This window comes from Oncorhynchus mykiss, chromosome 1 (genome assembly GCF_057628025.1).
Source record: "Oncorhynchus mykiss isolate SJ-2025 chromosome 1, ASM5762802v1, whole genome shotgun sequence".
NCBI classification, from domain to species: Eukaryota; Metazoa; Chordata; class Actinopteri; order Salmoniformes; family Salmonidae; genus Oncorhynchus; species Oncorhynchus mykiss.
This window is the reverse complement of record NC_143022.1, coordinates 3,224,389-3,245,000: the sequence shown is the minus strand read 5'-3', so window position 1 is coordinate 3,245,000 and position 20,612 is coordinate 3,224,389.

Here is a 20,612-nt window from a genome sequence, read left to right as displayed (position 1 = left end):
GTGGATAGGAGCTCTACGTGTGGGTGGATAGGATCTCTATGTGTGGGTGGTTAGGAGCTCTATGTGTGGGTGGATAAGAGCTCTACGTGTAGGTGGATAGAGCTCTCTGAGTAGGTGGATAGGAGCTCTACGTGTGGGTGGATAGGAGCTCTACGTGTGGGTGGATAGGAGCTCTACTTGTGGGTGGATAGGATCTCTACGTGTGGGTGGTTAGGAGCTCTACGTGTGGGTGGATAGGAGCTCTACGTGTGGGTGGATAGAGCTCTACGTGTGGGTGGATAGGAGCTCTACGTGTGGGTGGATAGGAGCTCTACGTGTGGGTGGATAGAGCTCTACGTGTGGGTGGATAGGAACTCTACGTGTGGGTGGGATTGGAGCTCTACGTGTGGGTAGATAGGAGCTCTATGTGAGGGTGGATAGGAGCTCTACGTGTGGTGGATAGGAGTTCTACGTATGGGTGGATAGTAGCTCTACGTGTGGGTGGATAGGAGCTCTGCGTGTGGGTGGACAGAAGCTCTGTGTGTGGGTGGATATAAGCTCTACGTGTCAGTGGATAGGATCTCACTGTGGATTGTACACATCCACAATGAATAGGACTGGATCTGTGGTTGATATAATAGTTTCATTGTTAGATGTTGTTCTCTACAAGCTCTCTGTTTTTGGTTTCATATGAACATGTATCTCCAACACCACCTTTGATGTCTACCAGCTAGCTACCGGCCAAAGACTCAAATCCCATTTCCTGTTTTGCTAGAGAGAGCAACATGATGGAAGGCTGTTAGAACATTGTAAATAAGAACACATTGTTATTTCCAATGACGGCCTACCCAAACCCGGACGATGCTGGGCCAATTGTACGCAGCCCTAAAGGACTCCCAATCACAGCCGGTTGTGGTACAGCCTGGAATCGAACCAGGGTTTGTAGTGACGCCTCCAGCACTGAGATGCAGTGCCTTAGACCGCGGCCCCACTCGGGAGCCCTCCAAGTGGCCCCCCTACTGTTACAATAGCTGTTAATCCTGTAGTTTGGTAACTAAACCCATTGACATGGATTCAATAATGACCTAATCATTACTGACTAATCCCATGGGCCAGGTTTCAATCATTACTGACTAATCCCATAGGCCAGGTGTCAATCATTACTGACTAATCCCATAGGCCGGGTTTCAATCATTACTGACTAATCCCATAGGCCGGGTTTCAATCATTACTGACTAATCCCATAGGCCAGGTTTCAATCATTACTGACTAATCCCATAGGCCAGGTTTCAATCACTACTGACTAATCCCATAGGCCGGGTTTCAATCATTACTGACTCATCCCATAGGCTGGGTTTCAACCACTACTGACTAATCCCATAGGCCAGGTTTCAATCATTACTGACTAATCCAATAGGCTGGGTTTCAATCACTACTGACAAATCCCATAGGCCAGGTTTCAATCATTACTGACTAATCCCATGGGCTGGGTTTCAATCATTACTGACTAATCCCATGGGCTGGGTTTCAATCATTACTGACTAATCCCATGGGCTGGGTTTCAATCATTACTGACTAATCCCATAGGCCCGGGTTTCAATCATTACTGACTAATCCCATGGGCTGGGTTTCAATCATTACTGACTAATCCCATGGGCTGGGTTTCAATCATTACTGACTAATCCCATGGGCTGGGTTTCAATCATTACTGACTAATCCCATAGGCCCGGGTTTCAATCATTACTGACTAATCCCATGGGCCCGGTTTCAATCATTACTGACTAATCCCATAGGCCCGGGTTTCAATCATTACTGACTAATCCCATGGCCCGGGTTTCAATCATTACTGACTAATCCCATGGGCCCGGTTTCAATCATTACTGACTAATCCCATGGCCCGGGTTTCAATCATTACTGACTAATCCCATGGCCCGGGTTTCAATCATTACTGACTAATCCCATGGCCCGGGTTTCAATCATTACTGACTAATCCCATGGGCCGGGTTTCAATCACTACTGACTAATCCCATGTGCCGGGTTTCAATCATTATTCAAACCACTTCAAAGAAAGTTCAAGGTAAACAATTCCTTTCTACCACATGGTCAGGATTTAAACCAATATTTTTGTAGGATGGCTGTGGTTTTGCAACATATAGTAATAATATTACCCACACGTAATATCCAAGAACAACATGTCTTCAAGATGCAGATCTTTGACTAGCCATCAGGATATGATAATTGCGTGTGTGTGTGTGTGTGTGTGTGTGTGTGTGTGTGTGTGTGTGTGTGTGTGTGTGTGTGTGTGTGTGTGTGAGCAAATGGAGTTAGTCCGTGTCACCATTCTGTTACAGTATTCAGCCGTCTCGTGGCTTGGGGATAGAAGCTGTTCAAGAGCCTGTTGGTGTATCACTTTCACACCACCTGATATAGAGGTTCCTGGATGGCAGGGAGCTGGGCCCCAGTGATATACTGGGCTGTCTGCGTCACCCTCTGTAGCACCATGCGATTGAGGGCGGTGCTGTAGCCATACCAACTGTGACGCAGCCAGTCAAGATGTAGTCAATGGTACAGAACCTTTTGAGGAAACCTTGGCAACCTCCTGAGGGCTGTTGCCTTTGTGATGGACATTTTATCTTGTGCTTTTCTATAAACCAATTTCTATGTTCTATGTTTGTGCTTTTCTATAAACCAATTGCTGTGTTCATACAAGTGACCGACTGAACGAATCCTCACTATCGGTATCTGAAATTTGGCAGTACGCCAAGAACCTTGTTTTGAGAACGAAAGATATCTCAGTTTCAAGGTCTCAGTTTAGAGAGAAGGAGCCTTGTGAGGTATTGATCTGTCACATGTTATGAACCAGTATTGGTCTGTCACATGAATGAAACAAAACGGTATTGATTCATTAATTATGCTAAATCATGCAAATATAACTTGTCTGTGTATAGCCAAATTAAAGACAACTGCTGGGACTGCCCCAACAGAGCTGACGTTCACGATGGTGCGTTGACTTGGTTGGAACCTCTCCATCACGCTGACAATAAACAATGATTCATTTAAGATTGATTTCAAGTGTCCCTGTTGCTAGTAGTAATTTCCACTGCACCTTCTTCACAATTGTACGAAAAATGTGGACAAAGAGGAACTTGAAGCTCTCGACCCGCTCCACTGCCGCCCCGTCAATGTGGATGGGGGCGTGTTGGTCTTACTGACGTTGAGGGAGAGGTTGTTGTCCCGGCAACACACCTCCAGGTCTCTGACCTCCTCCCTATAGGCTGGCTCATCGTTGTTGGTGACCAGGCCTACCCCCTTCATGTCGTCAGCCAACTTGATGATGGTGTTGGAGTTGTGTGTGGCCACACAGTCGTGGGTGAGACAGGGAGTACAGGACGGGCCTGAGCACACACCCCTGAAGGGGCTCCTGTGTTAAGGATCAGCGTGGTGGAGGAGATGTTGCCTACCCTCACCACCTGGGGGGCGGCCCGTCAGGAAGTCCAGGATCTAGTTGCAGAGGGAGGTGTTCAGACCCGGAGTCCTTACCTTAGTGATGAGCTTGGAGCGGCACTATGGTGTTGAACGCTGAGCTGTAGTCAATGAAAAGCAACTTAACTTCACTTTTTATCACCACAAGTAATGGTGCCATACAGTATGGATGCTGTAACCCAACTTTGCTATTTTGTGATTATCTTGGCCTTTATTATTTCTATTTCTATTCCCACTATCATTTCTTACAACCGACAATAACTTTTGAACATCAGATCGGCAGTTACTCACCTCAAATCCAGCTTCAACTTTGACTTCGAATTCCTGGGCCCTGGGCTCTTTCTGTAATTCTGACCCAATTTTCAAGGTATCCGAGACTAGTGCACTACTTTTGACCAGAGCCCTTCAGGCCAGTATTAGTAAAATATTATTTGTTGGATGTGATATGTTTTTATCTCCCAGGCAGTAACCTCTAACATCAGAAACCTTCTTCTGCCTTCGAGGGAAACACATTTCATCAGCTTTCTAGTTGCCTTCTGGACATCTCCTGCTCCATATTCATCTCCCCTCTGACTGCATCCCAAATGGAACACTATTAACTATTGCCTATAGTGCACTACTTTGGGCCAGAGCCCCATGCGTCCTAGTACAAAACCAGTGCACTGTAAAGGGAATAGTGTGGGATGCAGTCTCTTGACTAGTTGCATTTCAACCTCAGATCTCACTGCATAGTCGTTTCACTGCTGTCACATCAATTTGTTTTAATTTCTCCTCATTCATAGTCTTTCTACAGCTGCTTCCAGGCCTGGCTGCCTGCTTGTCTGTCTGTCTGCCTGCTTGTCTGTCTGTTTGTTTGCAAGGTCTGTCTGTCGGCCGGACTGCCTGCCTCTCTGTCTGTGACTGGCTGGCTGGCTGATTCCAGTCACTCATTCTTTGAAGACCCGATCAGACACTCAGAAGGTGTGTGGAGTTACACAACCGTTATTTGCATGTAATGCACTACTTCATTGTATTGTCATTCTGTACTTTGCATCACAAATAACAAAACAAAATACAATTCTCGTTATGCCAGTTTTTCCTCCTATTTCGCCTTTTGAGCACACTGTCAATCAAATTCCCTCGTAAACAACTTTTACTGCTTTAATCACTCAATTGATATGATTCAAATATGTAATGGGTTTGGTAAACTACTGGTGTTGTCTGGACTGGGTTTGGTAAACTACTGGTGTTGTCTGGACTGGGTTTGGTAAACTACTGGTGTTGTCTGGACTGGGTTTGGTAAACTACTGGTGTTGTCTGGACTGGGTTTGGTAAACTACTGGTGTTGTCTGGACTGGGTTTGGTAAACTACTGGTGGTGTCTGGACTGGGTTTGGTAAACTACTGGTGTTGTCTGGACTGGGTTTGGTAAACTACTGGTGTTGTCTGGACTGGGTTTGGTAAACTACTGGTGTTGTCTGGACTGGGTTTGGTAAACTACTGGTGTTGTCTGGACTGGGTTTGGTAAACTACTGGTGTTGACTGGACTGGGTTTGGTTTGGTAAATAATACTGGTGTTGTCTGGACTGGGTTTGGTAAATATTACTGGTGTTGTCTGGACTGGCTGCTATTTATTTGGGCACGTCAGTTAAGAACAAATTCTTATTTACAATGACGGCCAAACCCGGACGATGCTGGGCCAATTCTGCGCTGCCCTATGGGACTCCCGATCACGGCCTGATGTGATACAGCCTGTGATTCAGCCTGGTGTGGTCTGGACTGCCTGGTCTGGTAAACAGTGCTTACAATAGAATGTCTCAGACCTTACTTCAGGTGAAAACATGTTGTTCTATACTTGGCCTTTTTTGATGGGGAATAACATAATGTCCTACATTTTCATTGAGGCTACAAACTCACCTCTTGCAATAGTAATCTGCTGTGAGAGGATGAGTCAGAGAGAGAGAGAGAGACATACACAGAGAGAGACATACACAGAGAGAGACATACACAGAGAGAGACATACACAGAGAGAGATCATTCAGCTGTGAGAAGATGAGTCAGAGAGAGAGAGAGACATACACAGAGAGAGATTATTCAGCTGTGAGAAGATGAGTCAGAGAGAGAGAGACATACACAGAGAGAGATCATTCAGCTGTGAGAAGATGAGTCAGAGAGAGAGAGAGACATACAGAGAGAGAGATCATTCAGCTGTGAGAAGATGAGTCAGAGAGAGAGAGAGAGACATTCGCAGAGAGAGATCATTCAGCTGTGAGAAGATGAGTCAGAGAGAGAGAGAGACATACACAGAGAGAGATCATTCAGCTGTGAGAAGATGAGTCAGATAGAGAGAGAGAGACATACACAGAGAGAGAGATCCGTTAGCTGTGAGAGGATGGTTCAGGGTAAGGTGGGTGTATCTGAGCTCCATCAGCGTGTGTGTGTGTGTGTGTGTGTGTGTGTGTGTGTGTGTGTGTGTGTGTGTGTGTGTGTGTGTGTGTGTGTGTGTGTGTGTGTGTGTGTGTGTGTGTGTGTTTCAGGGTAAGGTGGGTGTATCTGAGCTCCATCAGCTAGGACTTGACATTGGTTAATTAAATCTCCCCGTTCTTGCTCAATTTTCGCATGCCTTCTCAAACAGCTACAGCTGGATATACGTTGACACGTTAAGTCTCCTCTTGAGTTGGGCTCGGCTGTTGAACATCTGAGCTCGTGGGGAGGGGTGTGTGTATCTGTTGCTATGGTGATGTTAAGGATAAAACAGGATGAATCACAATAATTGTTTTCCAAAATAATAATCGCTTGCCAAAAAATGTAATTTTTGAAATGTCAGTCGTGGTTATAAGTAACAATCCTTCGTAGGAAGGGCCTACATTATTATGCATATTATTAGTTCATTGAATGAATTAATTCCAATAAATTAATATATGCAAGAATGTTTATAAATACAGGTGATGGCGTTGGAAATGCTGTTGGCTGTTAATCTGCTTCTGTTCCGTGGGCACTTTTTAAAGGATCCAATCTCTCAGAGGCCCTGGGATACAGGTGGACAGGTCTGCCAGTCACTGGGAAGACAATCCAACATGGGATGGAGGGGGCGTTTTAGAGTGTAGTGGAGAGCAATAGGAGGTTTACTTCAGTAGCAGTGCAAATATCATGGTACGGCTGTATGGACACTTTTAGATGGTAAGTTTACGAACATATGTTATGATAAAAATAATTGAAACCCTTATTTAATTTATGGTAATTGGTGAAATAAGTATAGCCAGTTATAATGGTTTAGCAGATAATAAGAAAAAAAGAAGATCAGTATTTACCTGACTGAAAGAGAAGGAATATAATGGAAACAATTTTATATTAAAGTCGTGTGGAAAATGGACTGGGGGGTGAAATGTATTTCCAGGCAAAGAAATTCAAAAGGGGTATGATGATATTAATTAACAACCATTTTGATCCGAATGTGCAAACTGTCCAAACAGAAGTGCAAGGTAGATTCTTTAAAAATATGTTTTATTTGAGTTATTTCACCTTTATTTAACCAGGTAGGCCAGATGAGAACCTGGCCAAGATAGAGAAAAGCAGTGTGACACAAACAACACATTGACACAATAATAAATAATATAAATATAAATATAAACAAACGTACAGTAGAAAAATATACATACAGTGTGTGGTGCAAATGTAGTAAGATTAGGGAAGTAAGGCAATAAATAGGCCATAGTGGCAAAATAATTACAATTTAGCAATTAAACACTGGAGTGATACATGTGCAGAAGATGAATGTGCAAGTAGAGATACTGGGGTGCAAAGGAGCAAAAAATAATAATAACAATATGGGGATGAGGTAGTTGGATGGGCTATTTACAGGTGCAATGATCGATAAGCTGCTCTGACAGCTGATGCTTAAAGTTAGTGAGGGAGATAGGAGTCTCCAGCTTCAGTGAGTTTTGCAATTTGTTCTAGTCATTGGCAGCAGAGAACTGGAAGGAAGGGCGGCCAAAAGAGGAGTTGCCTTTAGGGGTGACCAGTGAAATATACCTGCTGGAGCGCGTGCTACAGGTGGGTGCTGCTATGGTGACCAGTGAGCTGAAATAAGACAGGGCTTTACCTAGCAAAGACTTATAGATGACCTGGAGCCAGTGGGTTTGGCGACGAATATGAAGCGAGGGTCGGCAAACAGGTCGCAGTGGTGGGTAGTGTATGGGGCTTTGGTGACAAAACGGATGGCACTGTGATAGACTACATCCAATTTGCTGAATAGAATGTTGGAGGCTATTTTGTAAATGACATCGTCGAAATCAAGAATCGGTAGGATAGTCAGTTTTACGAGGGTATGTTTAGCAGCATGAGTGAAGGAGGCTTTGTTGCGAAATAGGAAGCCGATTCTAGATTTCATTTTGGATTGGAGATGCTTAATGTGAGTCTGTAAGGAGAGTTTACAGTCTAACCAGACACCTAGGTATTTTTAGTTGTCCACGTATTCGGGTGGGCGGGCAGGGGCAGTGATCGGTTGAAGAGCATGCATTTAGTTTTGCTTGCATTTAAGAGCAGTTGGAAAGCATTGCCAACCGAAGAAAAATGCTTATTGAAGCATTATGGTAGATCTATTGCTGGTGACAGTGTTTCCTAGCCGCAGTGCAGTGGGCGGCTGGGAGGAGGTGCTCTTATTCTCCATGAAAATATATGTTATTGATTATTATTATTGATTATTATTATTATTATTATTATAATTGATTTGGCTCAATAATCCATACGGTCCAAATACTGATGATCTTAGAAAATATATATAATTATTGATCAACTCTAGAAGCAACACTAGACTCTATTATTATGGTGGGAGATTTTAATACGGTTTTAAATACCTCTATGGACCGTAAAGGAAATCACACTACAAACTGCAGTAGTCGCATTGACTAATTTCTCATCTTATTCTCGCTGGCATCAAAAGTTTATAAACTGCTGACAGAATGCGGTCAGACCATCAAATAATTGGCATATACAGTACTCTTACAGAGTGTCCACGTTGGCGAGGATATTGAACATTTTATCCAAGCCTATTGGATGACAACTCGTTATATCAGACTTTTTCCGACATCGGTACAGCAGATCCCCTTATTGGGACACTTTTACATTTAAAGGCCATTCAGTACTCATCTTCACTTTTACATTTAAAGGCCATTCAGTACTCATCTGCACTTTTACATTTAAAGGCCATTCAGTACTCATCTTCACTTTTCCATTTAAAGGCCATTCAGTACTCATCTTCAAAACAGGTCAAAAGAGTTAACATTAAGATTAGAGGGACTAACAGTACAGATTGTAAACTCAGCAAAAAATAAACATTGTAACGGGTGGTGGCAGTGAAGTCAGACACAGGAGAGCAGAACTAGGTAATAGCCGGAGCAGTTTAATTCCAACAGCATGAAGAAATAACCAGCATGGGTACAAAACCCGACGTGCACCAGTAACTATGTGCACAAGCACTTACAACAAACAATTCACCAGTAACTATGTGCACAAGCACTTACAACAAACAATTCACCAGTAACCATGTGCACAAGCACTTACAACAAACAATTCACCAGTAACCATGTGCACAAGCACTTACAACAAACAATTCACCAGTAACTATGTGCACAAGCACTTACAACAAACAATTCACCAGTAACTATGTGCACAAGCACTTACAACAAACAATTCACCAGTAACTATGTGCACAAGCACTTACAACAAACAATTCACCAGTAACCATGTGCACAAGCACTTACAACAAACAATTCACCAGTAACCATGTGCACCAGTCACTTACAACAAACAATTCACCAGTAACCATGTGCACAAGCACTTACAACAAACAATTCACCAGTAACCATGTGCACAAGCACTTACAACAAACAATTCACCAGTAACCATGTGCACAAGCACTTACAACAAACAATTCACCAGTAACCATGTGCACAAGCACTTACAACAAACAATTCACCAGTAACCATGTGCACAAGCACTTACAACAAACAATTCACCAGTAAACATGTGTACCAGTCACTTACAACAAACAATTCACCAGTAACCATGTGCACAAGCACTTACAACAAACAATTCACCAGTAACCATGTGCACAAGCACTTACAACAAACAATTCACCAGTAAACATGTGCACAAGCACTTACAACAAACAATTCACCAGTAACCATGTGCACAAGCACTTACAACAAACAATTCACCAGTAACCATGTGCACAAGCACTTACAACAAACAATTCACCAGTAAACATGTGCACAAGCACTTACAACAAACAATTCACCAGTAACCATGTGCACAAGCACTTACAACAACCAATTCCACACGAAGACATGGGGGGAACAGAGGGTTAAATACACAACACTTAATGAGGGAAATGGAAACCAGGTGTGTGGGAAAACAAGACAAAACAAATGGAAAATGAAAAGTAGATCGATGATGGCTAGAAGCCCGGTGACGCTGACCGCCGAACGCCGCCCGAACAAGGAGAGGAAACGACCTCGGTGGAAGTCATGACAAACATCCTTTTTTCAGGACCCTGTCTTTCAAAGATCATTCGTAAAAATCCAAAGAACTTCACAGATCTTCATTGTGAAGGGTTTAAACACTGTTTCCCATGCTTGTTCAATGAACCATAAACAAATAATGAACATGCACCTGTGGAACGGTCGTTAAGACACTAACAGCGTACAGGCGGTAGGCAATTAAGGTCACAGTTATGAAAACTTAGGACACTAAAGAGGCCTTTCTGCTGACTCTGAAAAATACCAAAAGAAAGATGCCCAGGATCCCTGTTCATCTGCGTGAATGTGCCTTAGGCATGCTGCAAGGAGGCATGAGGACTGCAGAAGTGGCCAGGGAAATAAATTGCAATGTCCGTACTGTGAGACGCCTGAGACAGCGCTACAGGGAGACAGGACGGACAGCTGATCGTTCTCGCAGTGGCAGACCACGTGTAACAACACCTGCACAGGATCGGTACATCCAAACATCACACCTACGGGACAGGTACAGGATGGCAACAACAACTGCCCGAGTTACACCAGGAACACACAATCCCTCCATCAGTGCTCAGACTGTCCGCAATAGGCTGAGAGAGGCTGGACTGAGGGCTTGTAGGCCTGTTGTAAGGCAGGTCCTCACCAGACATCACCGGCAACAATGTTGCCTCTGGGCACAAACTCAACGTCGCTGGACCAGACAGGACTGGCATAGGACTGGTTATAACGATCGTTATAAGGAGTGGACCAAGATGCAGGTATGTTTCCATCCTTTATTATGGAAGAGAAAGAACTCAAAGAACAAAAACAATAAAGCGAAAAAACGAAATGTGAAGCTCAAAGTAATATAATGGTTGCAGGCAACTATACTTAGACAAGATCCCACAAAGCACAATAGGGAAATGGCTGCCTAAATATGATCCCCAATCAGAGACAACGATAAACAGCTGCCTCTGATTGGGAACCATACCAGGCCAACATAGATCATTAATCACCTAGATAACCCACCCTAGTCACTGTCATGCCCCAACCAACATAGAGAATAAACAGCTCTCTATGGTCAGGGCGTGACAGAAACTGAAACTTGTTACAAATGACAAAACAATATTTTGAAAGAGGAAGCTAAGTATTTTAAGCATATGTTTTCATCTCCACTAACTGAAGTTACTTTTATGGATGTTTTTTCTATTAATAATGTCAAATTAACATCTGCAGAAAGACTCAAGTGAAGACCAAATTACAGAGGAGGAACTTCTTGATGCAATTAAAGCCTTTAAGTCAGGGAAAACCTGCCTGGGCTGGATGCAATACCAGGGCCCGACGTCCACAGGTGGGGGTTGTGCTTACAGCCCAACACCGCGCAGGACGTTTGGCATTTGCCAGAGAACACCAAGATTGGCAAATTCTCCACTGGCGCCCTGTGCCTCTTCACAGATGAAAGCAGGTTCACACTGAGCACACGTGACAGACGTGACAGAGTCTGGAGACGCCGTGGAGAACGTTCTGCTGCCTGCAACATCCTCCAGCATGACCGGTTTGGCGGTGGGTCAGTCATGGTATGGGGTGGCATTTCTTTGGGGGGCCGCACAGCCCTCCATGTGCTCGCCAGAGGTAGCCGGACTGCCATTAGGTACTCAGATGAGATCCTCAGACCCCTTGTGAGACCATATGCTGCGGTGGCCCTGGGTTCCTCCTAATGCAAGACAATGCTAGACCTCATGTGGCTGGAGTGTGTCAGCAGTTCCTGCAAGAGTAAGGCATTGATGCTATGGACTGGCCCGCCCGTTCCCCAGACCTGAATCCAATTGAGCACATCTGGGACATCATGTCTCGCTCCATCCACCAACGCCACGTTGCACCACAGACTGTCCAGGAGTTGGCGGATGCTTTAGTCCAGGTCTGGGAGGAGATCCCTCAGGAGACCATCCGCCAACTCATCAGGAGCATGCCCAGGTGTTGTAGGGAGGTCATACAGGCACGTGGAGGCCACGCACACTACTGAGCCTCATTTTGAGTTGTTTTAAGGACATTACATCAAAGTTGGATCAGCCTGTAGTGTGGTTTTCCACTTTAATTTTGAGTGTGACTCCAAATCCAGACCTCCATAGGTTGATAAATTTGAATTCCATTGATCATTTTTGTGTGATTTTGTTGTCAGCACATTCAACTATGTAAAGAAAAAAGTTTTTAATAAGAATATTTCATTCATTCAGATCTAGGATGTGTTATTTTAGTGTTCCCTTTCTTTTTTTGAGCAGTGTATATCACTGACAGCGTCACCAGCAAAGCACCCCCACACCATAACACCTACTCCTCCATGTTTCACGGTAGGAACTACACATGCGGAGATCTTCCGTTCACCTACTCTGCGTCTCTCAAAGACATGACAGTTGGAGCCAAAAATCTCAAATTCGGACTCTTCAGACCAAAGGACAGATTTCCACCAGTCTAATGTCCATTGCTCGTGTTTCTTGGCCTAAGCAAGTCTCTTCTTATTATTGGTGTCCTTTAGTCGTTGTTTCTTTACAGCAATTTGACCATGAAGACCCAATTTACACAGTCTCCTCTGAACAGTTGATGTTGAGATGTGTCTGTTTCCCTGAACTCTGTGAAGCATATATTTGGGCTGCAATTTCTGAGGCTGGTAACTAATGAACTTATCGTATTGCTGCAGAATGCTGTGGTAGCCATGGTGGTTAAGTGTGCCTTAAATTCTAAATAAATCACTGTCAGTGTCACCAGCAAAGAACCATCACACCTCCTCATCCATGCTTCACAGTGGGAACCACACATGCTCAGATTTGGACTCATCAGACCAAAGGACAGATGCCCATTGCTTGTGTTTCTTGGCCCAAGCAAGTCTCTTATTATTATTATTCTGAGGTTGGTATCTCAAATGAAGTTATCCTCTGCAGCAGAGGGAACTCTGGGTCTTCCGTTCTGTGGCGGTCCTCCTGAGAGCCAGTTTCATTATAGCGCTTGATGGTTTTTGCGAGTGCACTGGAAGAAACTTTTAAAGTTATTGACATAAAGTAATGATGGACTGTCATTTTTCTTTGCTTATTTGAGCTGTTCTTGATATAATATGGACTTGGTCTTTTACCAAATAGGGCTATCTTCTGTATACCACCCCTACCTTGTCACAACACAACTGATTGGCTCAAATGCATTAAGAAGAAAATCTATGCCATTAATTTACTTTTAACAAGGACAACCTGTTAATTGAAATGTATTCCTGGTGACTACTTTATGAATCTGGTTGAGAGAATGCCAAGAGTGCGCAAAGCTGTTATCAAAGCAAAGGGTGGCTACTTTGAAGAATCTACAATCTAAAACATATTTGGATTGGTTTAACACTTTGTTGGTTACTACTTGATTCCATATGTGTTATTTCATAGTTTTGACGTCTTCACTATTATTCTACAATATAGAAAGAAAATAGTGAAAATAGTGAAATAAAGAAAACCCTTGAATGAGTAACTTTTGACTGGTACTATATATATATATAAAAACAAGAAAACATCATTATAAATCATTATAATAGGAGCATCATGATTGTATTTTCCATAGTAGCAATGATTCTTCTACCTTGTTAAAAAGTGATGCTGTGTACTATATATATATATACTGGTACTATATATATATAAAGCCTTTATAACGCCTTTTATCAGAAAGGAAATGACTTCAAAACATCTCTGAAGAAAATTACCCTGACCTTTCTACTGCTGTGGGGTTTATCATTAACTGAGATGTGTAGCCATGACAACTACCAGTGTTCTTCCAGAAATACCTAACTGTTCTGTTGACTCCTAATATACGACATGGCCCCTAGAGCATATGTCATATGAACAAAGACTTGTTCTACTTGTGAGAACCGATGTTGTTTCCTGACACAGCATGCTAATGTCTGTTAAGCACATGTTCAAATCAAATTGTAGTGGTCACATACACATGGTTAGCAGATGTTAATGCGAGGGTAATGAAATGCTTGTGCTTCTAGTTTCCGACAGTGCAGTAATATATAACAAGTAATCTAACAATTCCACAACAACTACCTAATACACACAAATATAAAGGGATGGAATAAGAATATGTACATATATATATATGGATGAGTGATGGCCGAGCGGCATCGGCAAGGTGCAGTAGAGGGTATAAAATACAGTATATACATGTGATATGAGTAATGTAAGATATGTAAACATTATTAAAGTGGCATTATTTAAAGTGACAAGTGGCCAGTGATTAGGTCTCAATGTACGCAGCAGCCTCTCTGAGTTAGTGATAGCTGTTTACCAGTCTGATAGCCTTGAGATTGAAGCTGTTCTTCAGTCTCTCGGTCCCAGCTTTGATGCTCCTGTACTGACCTCGACTTCTGGATGGTAGCTGTGTGAACAGGCAGTGGCTCGGGTGGTTGTTGTCCTTGATGATCTTTTTGGCCTTCCTGTGACATCGGGTGCTGTAGGTGTCATGGAGGGCAGGTCATTTGTGCCCGGTGATGTGTGGTGCACCCTCTGGAGACCTTTGCGGTTGAGGACGGAGCAGTTGCCGTACCAGGCTGTGATACAGTCCGACAGGATGCTCTCGATTGAGCGTGGATGGACCATTTCAGTTTGTCTGTGATGTATACGCAGAGGAATCTAAAACTTTCCACCTTCTCCACTGCAGTCCCTTTGATGTTGATAGTGGGTTGCTCCCTCTGCTGTTTCCTGAAGTCCATTATCATCTCCTTTGTTTTGTTGACGTTGAGTGAGAGGTTGTTTTCCTGACACCACACTCGGAGGGCCCTCACATCCTCCCTGTAGGCCGTCTCGTTGTTGTTGGTAATCACGCCTACCACTGTTGTGTCGTCTGCAAACTTGATGATTGAGTTGAAGGTGTGCTTGGCCATGCAGTCGTGGGTGAACAGAGGGGGCTGAGCACGCACCCTTGTGGGACCCCAACGTTGAGGATCAGCGGAATGGAGATGTTGATTCCTACCTTCACCACCCGAGGGCAAGAAGTCCACGACCCAATTGCACAGGGCGGGGTTGAGACTCAGGGCCTCCAGCTTGATGATGAGCTTGGAGGGTACTATGGTGTTGAATGCTGAGCTGTAGTCAATGAACAGCATTCTTACATGGGTATTCCTCTTGTCCAGATGGGATAGGGCAGTTTGATGTGGATTGCATCGTCTGTGGACCTGTTGCGGCTGTATGCAAACTGAAGTGGGTCTAGGGTGGCCGGTAAGGTGGAGGTGATATGATCCTTGACTAGTCTCTCAAAGCACTTCATGATGACAGAAGTGAGGGCTACGGGGCGGTAGTCATTTAGTTGCCTTCTTGGGTACAGGAACCAACAATGGTGGCCATATTGAAGCATGTGGGGACAGCAGACTGGAACAGGGAGTGATTAAATATGTCCGTAAACACACCAGCCAGCTCTGAGGGCGCGGCTGGGGATGCCGTATGGCCCAGCAACCTTGCGAGGGTTAACACGTTTAAATGTTTTACTCACGTCGGCCACAGAGAAGGAGGGGGGGCACAGTCCTTGTTAGCGGGCCACGACAGTGGCACTGTGTATTGTTTTCAAAGCGGGCAAAGAAGGTGATTAGCTCAAACAACCATCTCCTAGCAACCTCTGCTTCCTGGGCCCTCCTTATTGACAAGTTGTTTGTCATCTGCCAAGGCGGTAAAAACGTAACCTTCTGGTGGTCTTCTGACTGAAATAGTGTCTGTCTGTAAATTGCTGTGTGATTATGTCTGTGTACGTGTGCACAACTCAGTCTCACATCTTTTGATTTCTGAGGAGTGGGTCCAACTTTTAAGGAGGGAGGCTATATGTCTGTTTTATAAAGGCTATTTCGTCTCTGAGAGGCTGAAACACCTTTTAAGGAGGGAGGCTATATGTCTGTTTTATATGGGCTATTTCGTCTCTGAGAGGCTGAAACACCTTTTAAGGAGGGAGGCTATATGTCTGTTTTATATGGGCTATTTCGTCTCTGAGAGGCTGAAACACCTTTTAAGGAGGGAGGCTATATGTCTGTTTTATAAAGGCTATTTCGTCTCTGAGAGGCTGAAACACCTATTAAGGAGGGAGGCTAAATGTCTGTTTTATATGGGCTATTTCGTCTCTGAGAGGCTGAAACACCTTTTAAGGAGGGAGGCTATATGTCTGTTTTATATGGGCTATTTCGTCTCTGAGAGGCTGAAACACCTTTTAAGGAGGGAGGCTATATGTCTGTTTTATATGGGCTATTTCGTCTCTGAGAGGCTGAAACACCTTTTAAGGAGGGAGGCTATATGTCTGTTTTATATGGGCTATTTCGTCTCTGAGAGGCTGAAACACATCGGCATGTTGTCCAGATGATAGAGAGAGTTGCCGGTAACTCATCATTGAATGTAAACACGTGTTTATGTCTTCAGAAGGATTTTCACAGTCGTCTTACAATAACTATTCTTTCTCTCTCCTCCGTAAACTTTGTGACAGTTGTCTTTCACAAGATCGTATAGTCACACTCTCAACTTCCCTGTCAAAGCCTTCCATGTGGAAACGACAGACAAAGGACAAATGTACCTACTGCCAGTATACCTTCCAGTGTCCTTTTCAATTGTTTAACACAACGTAGGGAATATGATATACTATGTACCCTTCCTGACAGCTTTATCTGTGTTAGCCCTAATAAAAACCAGCTCCAGCTCACCCCTCTCTACCCTCCTTTAAATGTTTAATGGCCTCTCCTGGGGGCCATCTAGGTTTCCGTGTTCTTGGCTCATCGTGGCCATGCGTGTTCCTCATGCTTCCGTGTTGCTGGTTAAATGATTCAGAGCTACATGATCAAAGTCCTCTGAAGAAGTACTATGTGGTTCATGGGTTGGCACGGTAGTCAGGGCACGCTCCCCTCACTCTCCTTCCTGTCTCTATCCATGCAGACTGATGTCCCGAATGGCACCCTATTGACTATATTGTGCCCAATAGGCTCTGGTCAACAGTAGTTCACTAAATACCGAATAGGATGCCCTTTGGGACACAAGATAAGTTGATAAGGAACCACAAATGTACCTCTTGGAATGTGGTATCCATCCAGGTGAAGGAAGAGCGGGAGAACAACACCAGCCTTTGAAGAAACCATTAAGAATTGAGATAACGAATAACTGAGAAGGGTTTCAGTGCGGCACGGAAACGTGGATGGTTGAAATGGGAATGTGTTGGTCTATGTATCCGTCATATCTCTGTTCTTAGTGCTGCTGAGTGAAGAGGAGTTTAACACGGGATTTCAACACTGTGTTTAACACACGCACACGCACACACACACACGCACACACACACACAACCTCTGTCCTTGGAAGCTGTTGCATGATGTTCATAAATTACAGATGTAGGATCTTTATTTGGTCACCCTAATGTTGCAGGAAATGCAAACTTGTAGTGTAGTCAAGGTTTAAAAAGGCTTCGGAAGTTTGTTATTTCCACTTTAAAATGTTAGACTTGATTTGCCGTAACAACGTTTTTTATCAACCCCTACAACAGAATACCCATGAATTATAATCCACATAATAATGAACATTTCCTGTGGCTGCAACCTGGGTCAAATTAAGAGCCTACATCTGTAGTAGAGGAAAAGCCTGTGTTCTCGTGTGGGCCCTCCATGTGTCATGTTGTGTCTTGTCTCTGTCCTTTCCCTTCACCCTGTCTCCCTCTGCTGGTCGTTGTTAGGTTACCTTTTCTCCCCCTCTTTCCCCCAGCTGTGCCTTGTCTCCTCCTAACCACCTCGTCACCCCTTTTCCCACCTGTTCCCTTTTTCCCTCTGATTAGGTCCCTATATCTCTCTGTTCCTGCTCCTGTCCTTGTCGGATTCTTGTTTGTTGTGTTGTTCATGCCGGAACCAGACTATCGTCATGTTTGCTGTAACCTTGTCCTGTCCTGTCGGAATCTGCCGGTCTACCTGAGCCTACCTATGTTTGGTTATTAAAGAAGCTCTGTTTAAGTTAATTCGCTTTTGGGTCCTCATTCACTCACCGTAACAGAAGAATCCGACCAAGAATGGACCCAGCGACTTCGGATCCTCTCCACTCAGCCGTCGGGATCCAGGGAGCGATGCTAGGCAGACACGAGCAGGAATTGTCTGCTGCTCGACATGCCGTTGAGACCCTGGCCACCCAAGTCTCCAACCTCACAGAACAGGTTCACCATCTCCGCCTCGATCCACCGGCCACTTCCAGGGCTTTCGAATCTCCGGAGCCCAGAATCAATAACCCGCCGTGTTACTCTGGGGAGCCCACTGAATGCCGCTCGTTCCTCACCCAGTGTGATATTGTGTTTTCTCTCCAGCCCTACACTTTCTCCAGGAGCACTGCTCGTGTCGCCTACGTCATATCTCTCCTTATTGGACGGGCTCGTGAGTGGGGCACGGCAATCTGGGAGGCAAGGGCTGAGTGTACTAACCAGTATCAGGACTTTAAGGAGGAGATGATACGGGTTTTTGATCGATCTGTTTTTGGGGAGGAGGCTTCCAGGGCCCTGTCTTCCCTATGTCAAGGTAATCGATCCATAACAGACTACTCTATTGAGTTTCGCACTCTTGCTGCCTCCAGTGGCTGGAACGAGCCGGCTTTGCTCGCTCGTTTTCTGGAGGGTCTCCGCGCAGAGGTAAAGGATGAGATTCTCTCCCGGGAGGTTCCTTCCAGCGTGGATTCCTTGATTGAACTCGCTATTCGCATTGAGCGACGGGTTGATCTTCGTCACCGAGCTCGTGGAAAGGAGCTCGCGTTCTCCGTTGCCCCCCTCTCCGCATCACTACCATCTTCCTCTGCCGGCTCGGGTGCTGAGCCCATGCAGCTGGGAGGTATCCGCATCTCGACTAAGGAGAGGGAACGGAGAATCACCAACCGCCTCTGTCTCTATTGCGGTTCCGCTGGTCATTTTGTCACTTCATGTCCAGTAAAAGGCCAGAGCTCATCAGTAAGCGGAGGGCTACTGGTGAGCGCTACTACTCCTGTCTCTCCTTCAAGATCCTGCACTACCTTGTCGGTCCATCTACGCTGGACCGGTTCGTCAGCTTCCTGCAGTGCCTTAATAGACTCTGGGGCGGAGGGCTGTTTTATGGACGAGACCTGGGCTCGGGAACATGACATTCCTCTCAGACAGTTAAAGGAGCCCACGGCCTTGTTCGCCCTGGATGGAAGTCCTCTCCCCAGGATTCAGCGTGAGACGCTACCTTTAACCCTCACTGTTTCTGGTAATCATAGTGAAACCATTTCTTTTTTAATTTTTCGTTCACCTTTTACACCTGTTGTTTTGGGCCATCCCTGGCTAGTTTGTCATAATCCTTCCATTAATTGGTCTAGTAATTCTATCCTCTCCTGGAACGTCTCTTGTCATGTGAAATGTTTAATGTCTGCTATCCCTCCTGTTTCCTCTGTCTCTTCTTCACAGGAGGAGCCTGGTGATTTGACAGGGGTGCCGGAGGAATATCACGATCTGCGCACGGTGTTCAGTCGGTCCAGGGCCACCTCTCTTCCTCCACACCGGTCGTATGATTGTAGTATTGATCTCCTTCCGGGAACCACCCCCCCCCCCGGGGTAGACTATACTCTCTGTCGGCTCCCGAACGTAAGGCTCTCGAAGATTATTTGTCTGTAGCTCTTGACGCCGGTACCATAGTCCCCTCCTCCTCTCCCGCCGGAGCGGGGTTTTTTTTTGTCAAGAAGAAGGACGGGTCTCTGCGCCCCTGCATAGATTATCGAGGGCTGAATGACATAACAGTGAAGAATCGTTATCCGCTTCCTCTTATGTCTTCAGCCTTCGAGATCCTGCAGGGAGCCAGGTTTTTCACTAAGTTGGACCTTCGTAACGCTTACCATCTCGTGCGCATCAGGGAGGGGGACGAGTGGAAGACGGCGTTTAACACTCCGTTAGGGCACTTTGAATACCGGGTTCTTCCTTTCGGCCTCGCTAACGCTCCAGCTGTCTTTCAGGCATTAGTCAATGATGTCCTGAGAGACATGCTGAACATCTTTGTTTTCGTTTACCTTGACGATATCCTGATTTTTTCACCGTCACTCCAGATTCATGTTCAGCACGTTCGACGTGTCCTCCAGCGCCTTTTAGAGAATTGTCTTTTTGTGAAGGCTGAGAAGTGCACTTTTCATGCCTCCTCCATCACATTTCTCGGTTCTGTTATTTCCGCTGAAGGCATTAAGATGGATCCCGCTAAGGTCCAAGCTGTCATTGATTGGCCCGTCCCTAAGTCACGCGTCGAGCTGCAGCGCTTTCTCGGCTTCGCGAACTTCTATCGTCGTTTCATCCGTAATTTCGGTCAGGTGGCAGCTCCTCTCACAGCCCTTACTTCTGTCAAGACGTGCTTTAAGTGGTCCGTTTCCGCCCAGGGAGCTTTTGATCTCCTCAAGAATCGTTTTACATCCGCTCCTATCCTTGTTACACCTGACGTCTCTAGATAGTTCGTTGTCGAGGTTGACGCGTCAGAGGTGGGCGTGGGAGCCATTCTTTCTCAGCGCTCCCTCTCTGACGACAAGGTCCACCCATGCGCGTATTTTTCTCATCGCCTGTCGCCGTCGGAACGTAACTATGATGTGGGTAACCGCGAACTGCTCGCCATCCGGTTAGCCCTAGGCGAATGGCGACAGTGGTTGGAGGGGGCGACCGTTCCTTTTGTCGT